At 39.1% G+C, this 8,047-nt stretch overlaps 1 long non-coding RNA gene across 1 annotated transcript; it reads left to right on the top strand.

The window, feature by feature from the left end:
- The first annotated feature begins 602 nt into the window (after positions 1-602).
- LOC308396067 lies at positions 603-1,926 on the top strand. Its single transcript, XR_013971501.1, has 2 exons — positions 603-869; positions 1,198-1,926. It is a non-coding gene; the product is annotated as an uncharacterized lncRNA (long non-coding RNA).
- Positions 1,927-8,047: the final 6,121 nt, after the last annotated feature.

Consider the following 8,047-nt stretch of genomic DNA (forward strand, 5'->3'; position numbering starts at 1 on the left):
TCAATTAATGTTTCGGACTCAAATATGGTCAACCTATTTCTCTTAATCGCCTATTTACCACAGGCCTTCAACCTGGCAGTAATTAAACCATTTTTTAAAAAAGCCATCACTTGACCCAGCTGTTCTTAAAAGAGTGGTTGTTAAACAGCTAACTGATCATCTGCAGAGAAATGGTGTATTTGAAGAGTTTCAGTCAGGTTTCAGAGCTCATCACAGAACGCAAACAGCTTTAGTGAAGGTTAGAAATGACCTTTTTCCTGACAGCAGACTTATCTCTGTGCTTGTCCTACAAGTTCAGTGTTTAATACTGTTGAGGATAATATTTAATTACATAGACTAGAGCATGCTACAGGTAAAAAGGCATTGTGCTGCAGTAGCTTGAATCATATCAAAAGGATGATATTGGAGTTCCACAGGGTTCTGTGCTAGGACCAATTCTGTTTACATTAAACATGCTTCTCCTGGGCAGCGTCATAAGAAGGCATACCATACATTTTTACTTATATTCAGATGATACCCAGCTTTATCTATCCATGAAGCCAGATAACACTCACCAAATTGTAACCCAGAGTAATTTCCTGCACTTATTTCCTGCCATTGAACGCATCACAAATGCATGACTCCAACCACATGACTTTGCTCAGCCAATCGGATGGCATGTAGGTCATAGTAAGCCTGTCCCGGCTTCCTCCCGTCAGATGCGTGGAGGCAAGCCAGGTGACAGAGCTGTTGCAGGTGTGTATTGGCAAACATTTGCTTTTCCCGTTTTAATGCATTTTTTTTTAACACCAACTAACTTATGCAACTTAGATGCTGATTACTGTGAGCCAGAGCCATAATGTTGTTGTGCACTGAACAGAACGGAATTGGTGAGTTTGAACTTTTAATTGACTGTTTGTATTGCTACCAGCTGACGCTAATCGGCTGCTGCCGGTCCAAACAATTTGATTTTGATTTGACTGATAGTTGTTGAATAACAAATGTTGTGGAGCTACATAGTATGTATGTATGTAGCAGTTGAAATGTTTTCAGTTAAATCCTTATTGGTTAGAAATATTATATTTAACCAATACATTGTTTGGTTATTTATTTATAAATTGTGTACACAGGAACAAGAATAACTTAATGTATTTAGCTTAACTGGCTGACATTTTTGTATTCTTGTGATTTCTTATTGGCCTTGTTTATTTAATGCAGGCCAGGTGAACCTTTTTGGGGTATGAAAAAGGATGGCGAGCCAATGAACGGCTAGGAGCAGGACACATTCTGCAATTGACGCTTCCACCGGTTGGGTAGGAAGCTATCAAAGACAACGCTCTGTCCCCATTTTCCAAATACACTGATTTCCGCAATCATACACACCATTCCCTTCATTTATGGACAATAGCGCTTGGACATCTCTCATGGACATTCAGATTAAACTCATGGACTTCAGTGTGGATCAGTGGATTTGATATTAACATGTGGTGTTTATGGGGGAACTGTTTTTTGAGAACCTGTGTTGCTTGGTATAAGCCAGACAAATCTGTTTAGTTGTCTTTGTGTACCCTCACTGGGTTTTTGATTAATTGGATAGCTGCAGCAGGAGTGATTATTTAAGTTTTTCTTTTCTTGTTATTCTTTTTTGGGGTTTGGTTAAATACATGGTACCTGCAAAACCATTTTTTTGTGTTGTGTATTTATTAATTACTGCCCATCAGCTCCAGCAGCGTCCCTAAATCTTCTGATTAATAATAACCATAAAATTACACTCAATCCCTAGCCTGTATTAATTCATTAGCGCTACATCAGTGTTACAAAATGGTTAAACTGCAGGAATGTCTTAAAGACATAAAAACCTGGATGACCTCTAGTTTCCCGCTTCTAAATTCAGATATTGTGGCCTCCAGTAACACTGTGGGAAATCTTGGAGTCGTTTTTAATCAAGATATGTCCTTCAATGCACATATTAAGCAAATATGTAGGACATCTGTGCGGTCAACAAAAGTTTCTGTCTGTCATGGTTCTGGATCTCAGTGTTTTGAGTTTGTTGTGGACTCGTGATACTTTCTGCTACATTTAAAAGATGACTTCAGACTTAGTTCTGTATAGTTTAGCTTTCTCTACTGCATCTGGGTTTATTATTAGTTCTGGCTTTTGTTATTCCTAGTCTCATCTGTGTCTTGCCACCTGTGTTTCCTTTGTAGTCTCCAGGTGTTTTGTTATTCGTTCTGAGTCCCCAGTCATGTACTGTGGTCTGTCTGTTTTCTCCCTTCAGGTTTGTATACTTCAGCAATAAAACTGAATTAAGTTCAAGTCTGTAGCCGGATTTCTGCACTTGGGTCCTCAATGTGCCTTCCACACAGTCAAACTCTGACACTCTCATCAAATCAAATATAAAATTTTAACATTCAACCCATTTTTTCCAGCACTGCAAATGCAAATGACCAATTCCTCAATTGCTGCGATTTTTGACCATTCAAGGGTGTGCTAAAAATAAAATTGCTGCTCCATGAAGTTTGATTATCTTGGGAGAAATACGTCATAACACTTAACACTACTAATGACAGAAATCCAAGTTTTGGGATTGGCAGGATAGAACACTATTGTTTTGGGCTCTATTTACTTACAGTCCAATGCCCCCATATTGAAAATGAATGCATTGAGGATGAGAATGCAAACAGTTGCCGTTGGTTGCATTGAGGAAATGCATCCTGCTCATCAGAGCCTGTTGTGGTGATGGTGTGTTTATAAAGTGTATATGTGACCAACCACACAATGTGTTTGGGAAAGATAATCCAAATTATAACTGCTGGCAAGTCTTCAGATTTACACAGATGCAGCGATCAGTAGATGGGATATGATTTGTGTGAAGGTGATAAACATTTATGAAATCAAGGGGGCAGTTATACAACAAGACAAGAACAAGAAGTCACACTTTAGATGTTTAGATAGATAAATAGCAACATGTTATCCAGTCTGGTGGTTTTGTCAATTGTTTATTGACAAAACCACATTAAGTAGCAACAGGGTCAATGTTTAAGGGTCAAAGATCAAAGATTCTCAAATCTTTTTCATTATTCCTCATTAGCTGACTTAACAGTGAGTAAACAAAGTACATAACACACTGCTTAAAAATGTGTAGTTGCACCACAGGATAAGACAAATATGTCAAAAACTGCACACCATACTTGCCAGAACATCAATTGCAATGAGAGTAGAATAGATCCAATTAATGTTGTAGTAGTCACTCCTGTAATAATTTTCAAGCAGTTTGGTTTCTCACAGACGTAAAAGAGGTCTTTAGGGAGAAAAAGAACGAAATACTTTATTTAATACTCTAATAACCCCGATGTTTGCATTCAAAACAGCTGAAAATGTTTGTACAAGAATAATTGTAGCAGTTGAGGTATTCAATTAGAGGTATTGAGAAGTTTTAGTTGGTTTAAGTTTCCCAAGGAAGTGAAATAAAATATAGAGTCGACTCCCGATATTCACAGGGTTTAGGGATCATAACTGGCTGTGATTTGCGAGCCCCTCTAAAAATGTTTTAACTGCCTATTGATATTTTGCCTGAGTTTAGATTAATATTAATATTTGAAAAGTAGTAAAGAATCTTTTAAGCATAGAAATGTATTTAGCCACAACAATAAAACGAAAACAATTAGTGAATATTTTACATGCTTTATCAAAAAAATCAGCAAATAGGCAAATTTTTGAGAATAATTTGAATAACAAATAGGTGAATCTGGGAATACTGAACCATGAGTAGGCGGGGGTCGACTGTATATCCTTGCTGACCCCCTTAAAGAATGTTTTTTAACCTTTTGGTAAAATTTAAATGTTGTCTATTTTTCCATTTCACAGGACAAGCACTGCTTGCCTTTCTTGCCCTGACAACGTGCCAAAGTGAAAAATCTCCTTCCTTGCATCTCCAATGCTGTTCTTACCCTTAAATTTTCGCTTATTGCCTATTTGCTAATTCCTCTGAAAGCAGGTTTGACTCTGGCTGAGTCCGGTCCATTTCAAGGACTTGTGTAAATCCTGTTATGAAAGATTTGATCTAAGCCTCTGATAAATCTCTGGTTTCTAGCATCCTAGATAAGAGTAGCAGGCTCAGCTTACTCTGAGATAAGTTACAATCTGTGTAGTGTTTGGATACAGAGACGGCATTAGCAAACAAGCACTCTGTAGTTAATCACTGTAACAGATACGTTTCCTCTTACTAACCGCCTGACCAACATGTGGTCTAAAGGAATTAGCATCAGAATCTGTTGGAAATCTGAATGATATGTAAAAGACCCAAATACAGACACACAGAGGCGGGGTGATGTGAACTGAAGGTGAGCTGTTTTATTGACTGATTTCAGAATCCCCCAAATGACCTTGGTACTGGGTCCGTCTTGTAGTGTGAAGAAACTTTTAAGTCATCTAGCATATTAGTAATAAATGCTTTGATGAATGTCATCTTCTGCTATGCTAAGCAGGTACAAATCCAACCAGCATATTTAGCGAAATTAGGTAGTTAGTTTAACTAGCTGTTTTACCAACACAACACCTAAATTGTTCTTTAATATTTTTAATTTTTCCCTGTACCCAGTGTGCCCAGTGTAAATTTGTCCGTACATTATATATTAGCATGTTAGCTAACCATGCCGTTAGCTAACATGTTTCTGTCTGTAACTGTTGCTGTCCACCACAGCTCTTTGCTATGTCATAGCAAAAAAAAACAAAAAAACAATAGTTTTGTTTACAACACTTTTTGCTTCTCCATAAATGAACCAAAACTACAGATATGATAGAAAGTTCTTCTCAGGAAAAAGGAGTAGGATAATTCTTGGTTGGTACTCTGGTAGGATCACTGTTAGCAAAAGAGAGATCAGAAAAACAAAGCAATTATTTTTAACACAGATTTATACAGTTTATATTTTCATTTCAATTCAGTATCACTAAGATGTCTGCCTAAACACTTTATGAAAAGAGAATTATATATACCATTCTTTCACAAACATTTAAAAACTGCATTGTGACATAACTTCATAAAACCGTCATTTACATTCATAATGTTAATAATATATATATATATATATATATATATATATATATATATATATATATGAGATCTAGACTTCATGTTTCAGCAGATAAAGCAAAAACTTCATTTCTGTGTAGAATTTACTGACTGACTGTTACTGACTGTTTTCAACGTCACTGAATCAGCGGAAATGTTGAAATTACCCATCATGCTAGAGTGAATAGAGTGAATGCACAGTGATGTGATTTTGCTTCTTAGAAACGATCCAAGAAGCACAATTACTATAATGTGCCAGCTTTGGAACAGTTACACATTTGATTTTATGATACTTCTGTATGGAGAAGAGAGAAAATGCATGTCACTGTCTTCCACTTTATAAGTCTGAGGCATGTTTAGTGCTAGTAGTAAAGTTGCAACACAGTAACCTGACAACAGTCTTTGCTGGGAGCTAATGGAAATTCTGTGTCATTGCTAAGTCGATACCCATGAGGAGATATTACATGCTGTGAATGATGGGAATGCACAAGCAGGAACCCTTGATGTGTTTCACATCGACATATATACTACCTTGTATATCTCTCTCACACACACACACACACACACACACGGTCACAGAGATAGCACAGGGCTATTTCACTGTAAGATGGCTGAACAAGTGACTTTTTTTTAGACTATTAATAGTAATAATGATGATTATTATTTTAGTAGTAGTAGCAGAAGTACTAGTAGCTGTTTTGTGATTTAACAAGAAAATGTCATTTACCAGGTAAAAATTAAATACCCCTGTATACGAGAGGAAACAGGACTGGACAACCATGAATAGGAAGGTTAACAACAAACCTCCAAAACAACTGAATGTGAAACTGCACAACAGATTTGCTCCACTATCAAAGGACCCTGGATCTATATCGGACAACCATCCATCTAAAAGCAGCGAAGTAAGGTCTGAAAATCTGTTGAAAAGTAAAAGACCACAGGGAAAGCTAAAGGCTAGGCCTGAAACTCTGATTGTGGGTGACTCTGCCGTAAAGGATGTACAAAGGATGTGCGGTAAGAACACTAAAGTCCTCTGCTTTCCTAAGGATATGGTCAACAACCTGAAGGAGAGAATTCTTCAAATTGCAGATGAATATCCAACTGTGACAAACATTGTTCTGCATACAGGGTCAAACGATGTGTCCAAACAACAGTCGGAGGTTCTGAAACGGGACTTAACTGGATTACTAAATACTGTAAACTCTCTGAATGCAGCTGTATTCATCAGTGGACCTGTACCGCCCGTCAGAGGAGGAGACGAGAGATTCAGCAGGTTGTTTACACTGAATAAATGGCTTATATCAGCATGTGCTGACCACTCAGTGCATTTTATCAACAACTTTAATATTTTTTGGGAACGCAGGCATCTGTTTAAAGCAAATGGATTTAATTTTAACAAGTCAAGGGTGAAACTGTTCACCTCCAACTTGTTTTATTCCACACGTCATCCATCTGTGCTTGGTGCCAAGGCTGAGATAAACGAGGAGTTATCTCATGAAGAGGAACAAACAGTACTCCAAGAACAGACAAAGCCCAGCAGAAACCTTGAGAAGGAGCTCCATTTGCCCCCACCCAGGAAGAGCCTCAGAAAGGAGAGACATCTGAGGCAAGAAGAGGGGTCCCTATTTGCCTCCAACTCTCTCAACAACACCAACGACCAGGACCAGGGACCACGATCTTCCCCAGTCCCCCAAACCCCTGACAGGCCATCACCCTCCTCCCCCTCCCTTTCTCCCTCCTCCCCACACCTGAAATTCACTGAGGAGATGATGGAGCGGGTCAATGCTGGGCTCAGATCTACCCCCCGGCCCAATCCCTTTTTGTCCCCCATAAACCCCCCACCAGAGCGGCCAAAGGTTCGCCATCGAGCCCCGCCCTCAACAGAGCAATCGAAGTCACATTGCCCAGCCTCGCCCCCCTTAGTTCCTCCTTACCACCTTCATGCCCTGTCTCCGCAGTCTGATGTGTGATGTGTGGAGGGTCCGGGCTGCGAGGATTATGGCAGTGGTGACTTTTCCCAGGAGAAGCTGGGACCCTGTTTACTAGAAGGTTTTAAAATCTCTGTACTTTTGGGTGACAGGAGACATGTGGCCTGGTCAAAACATAGAGAAATGCACTCTAAAAGATCTTTAAACATAGTAAACATACCTTGTGTGCCACAGACTGCTCCCAAACACGAGGGGACAAGTAATACCTCTAAAACACTTAAGTTGGCTTTATTAAACGTTAGATCTTTAGCTGGGAAAACATTTTTATTTAATGATTTAATCACTGAACACAGCCTTTATTTTATGTTTTTAACTGAAACTTGGTTGGACCAAAGTAACAGTGGAGCTGTTCTCATCGAGACGACCCCTCCTAACTACAGTTTTATCAGTGAGGCCAGGGTGAGCAGGAGAGGAGGGGGGGTTGCTGTCTTATTTAATGAATCATTTCAATGTAAGCAGCTATCTCCTGGAAGTTTTCAGTCTTTTGAATATGTGGCTTTACAGCTGAAGGCCCCATTCAAAGTTGTGTTTCTTAATGTTTACAGGCCTCCCAAATACTGCACAGACTTTTTTAATGACCTCAGTGAACTGCTGTCTGTGATCTGTGTTGATTTCGACTGTGTAATTATTGTTGGGGATTTTAACATCCATGTGGACAACCCTCAGGACAAAGGGACTAAAGACCTGAGTAACACTCTGGGCAACTTTGGGCTGACTCAGCATGTAACAGAGGCCACACATAATAGAGGACACACTCTTGACCTACTGATCTCCAAGAGCCTGAGCATTTCAAACATTACTGTGTCTGATGTGGGCCTGTCTGATCATTACTGTGTTTTCTTTGAAAGTAAAATCTCAGCCCACACAAATATATCAACAGCAGTGATCACAAAACGGTGTATAACTGAAGACAGTAGTGAGATCTTTAACCAGGTCTTCCCATTAACACCTGACCTGTCCAGAGGGTCAGTCAATGAGCTCGTCAATAGCTTCAATGCTAAAATGTTAA

This window comes from Rhamphochromis sp. 'chilingali' (assembly GCF_963969265.1).
Source record: "Rhamphochromis sp. 'chilingali' genome assembly, chromosome: 4".
In the NCBI taxonomy this organism is placed as follows: Eukaryota; Metazoa; Chordata; class Actinopteri; order Cichliformes; family Cichlidae; genus Rhamphochromis; species Rhamphochromis sp. 'chilingali'.